This window comes from Tupaia chinensis, unplaced genomic scaffold, assembly GCF_000334495.1.
Source record: "Tupaia chinensis unplaced genomic scaffold, TupChi_1.0 Scaffold140301_1, whole genome shotgun sequence".
Classification (NCBI taxonomy): Eukaryota; Metazoa; Chordata; class Mammalia; order Scandentia; family Tupaiidae; genus Tupaia; species Tupaia belangeri.
In genome coordinates, this window is record NW_006200179.1 from 248,942 (window position 1) to 251,636 (window position 2,695).

The window sequence follows — 2,695 nt, forward strand, 5'->3', positions numbered from 1 at the left end:
TCTTTCTCTGTCTCTCCCTTTCTCTTACAGAATAAATAAATACATAAACTTTTTAAAATGTCAAGGACCAGCAGATGGTGTGGAGATTAAGGTGACTGTATTCAATATGGCCAGCTACATGATTTGAGTTCTGGACATAGGGTCTTAAAAATCACCCTGGGTGCATGTGTGTGTGTGTGTGTGCCCCAAATCCTGAGAGGATATTGAAGGAGAAAGGATTGTGGCATGGTCGTACCCGTTAGAGGGGATGGTTTTTCAATTTCCTTCTCTCATCAGAGATAAGCTTAAAAAACTGTCAAAATTACACTATGACTTTGTTAGCAGCCATGAAAACAAAATTCATCTTATACACCTCCATCAGAGTTCTTGGGTGACCAGGTACACTGTCAATGAGCAGCGCTATTTTGAAAAGAACCTGTCTGAATGGTAGCTCTCAACAGTGGGCATAAAATATTTAGTAAACCATGCTGTAAACAGATGTGCTGTCATCTAGGCTTCGTTGTTCTATTTATAAAGCACATGCAGAGTAGATTTGGCACAATTATTAAAGGCCTTAGGATTTCCAGAATGGCAAATGAACATTGGCTTGAAATTCAAGCCACCAGGTGCATTAGCCCCTAACAACAGAGTCAGCCTGTCCTTTGAAACTTTGAAGCCAGGTTCTGACGTTAACTGTGTAACTATGAAAGTCTGAGATGGCATCTTTTTTCCAACAAAAGGTTGTTGTGTCTGCGTTGAAAACCTGCTATTTAGTGTACACACCTTCATCAGAAAGCTTAGCTACATCTTCTGGATAACATGCTTCTGCACCTTCTTTTTATTTTATTTTTTTAGAGGTTTTTGCTATAGGGTGTGTGCACTTGTCAGAAAGAGAGAGACAGAGAGACAGAAAGTGAGAAATCACCCCCCAGGAGGGATGGCCATGTTGCAATCCCTTCTTCTCCATTCTCTTCTCGTGATCTCGGGCATGCACGCACAGGCGCCTAGCGTGAGTTTAAGCCACCGGATCTGGGACTTGAACTGCGGTCCACTACATGGGAGTCCAGCAACATATCCATTATGCCAACTGCTGGTCCCCATGCTACACATTCTACATCAGCTCTTGTGGCATCACCTTGCTCTTTCATGTTCCAGAGATGACTTCTTCCTTTGAACGTCATGAGCTGACTTCTGCTAGCTTCAAATGTTTGTTCTGCAGCTTCCTTACATTTGTTAGCCTTTGTAGAGTGGAAGAGAGCTAGGGCCTCTTTCTGGATTAAGCTTCGGCTTAAGGAAATGTTGCAGTTGGTTTGATCTTTTATCTGGACCACTAAAGCATTTTCTACATCAGCAATAAGACAGTTGTTTTATTTTTTATTTATATTTGTCATGTACATGTGGACTGAAGTACAACTTTTAATTTCCTTCAAGAACTTTTCTCTTGCATTTACAGTTTGGCTGAATGTTTGGCAAAAGGCCTCACTTTTAGTCTATCCTGGCTTCCAACAAGCCTCCCTCCTTAGGCTTAATAATTTCTAGGTTTTGATGTGAATTGACAGACATAAGACTCTTCCTTCTCTTGAGCATGTAGAGGCCATTGGGAGGATTATTAATTCACCCAATTTTGTTATGGCTCAGGGACCAGGAAAGCCCAAGGAAAGGGAGAGGGATGGGGGAGGACCATTCAGTGGAGCAGTTCTATACGGGTGCAGTTTGTGGCTCCCTAAAACGATTGCAATAGTAACATCAAAGACCACAAAAAAGATCACAGCCCACCAAAACAAGTATAATAATACTAAAAATTTTTGAAATAGTGTATGAATTACCAAAATGTGACAGAGACATGAAGCGAACACAAGATGTTGGATAAATGGCACCAACAGACTCGTTCGATGTAGCATTGCACAAACCTATTTATAAAAAGTGCAGCATCAGAAAGTACAATTAAACGAGTATGTCTGTAAAGGAAGGAGTGAGACAATTGGCAGAACTGCCTTAAATATTGCCCACAATGGGTGGCCCTAGCTAGACTATCTTTGTGTGTGGGATTTAATGCTTCCAGTTCAGTCACTAGGCTCAGAATATGACACTCCAAAATATGGCGCTTTGGCATGCTGAGTACTTGGGACTGAAGGAGAGTGGATGAACTTGGAAGCACAGTGTCAATAAGCTTCTCCTAGCCTCCTGCCTCCTGACTCCTTCTGCTCTTCCCCTCCCCACCCCCAGCAGTGAGTCATAGCAGCCAGAAATTCTCTCCCCCCAAGATCATAGTAACTAGAACTCTTCTCTCCCAAAACAACCCATAAGACATAGAAGGCACTCTACCCCTTCTCACCTGGACACTATTCCAAAAAGGTGCTGCCTCAACCCAGGAAGAAGGAACGCTACAGCTACATGGAGAGACCATGAGTAACCTTGAGAGAGAGGTCTTGCTGGGCTTCCCTGCTCAGTCTATTTCCATTAGATTACACACTTTCATCCAATCACATTTCTATTGGCTGTCCATTGATGCTCAAAACATGACACACTGCAACATTAACTTACTTGGGAAGGTTTAGAGTTTACATCGAGACTTCCCTGAGTGTACTGGGTATACTTCTACCCATAATGTGAGGCTGGATGTGGCTGGGGGGTAGATAATGTGTTGAGAGTCTTTGGGAGTGCCTCTTTCTCTATGGATCTCTCTAGTCCTATTTTTTTTTTGGAGAGGTTTTCG

At 42.5% G+C, this 2,695-nt stretch overlaps 1 pseudogene; it reads right to left on the reverse strand.

Moving 5' to 3' along the window:
- Nucleotides 1–301: 301 nt before the first annotated feature.
- On the reverse strand, nucleotides 302–1,566 carry LOC106736445 (tigger transposable element-derived protein 1-like; annotated as a pseudogene).
- Between the last annotated feature and the right edge of the window lie 1,129 nt (nucleotides 1,567–2,695).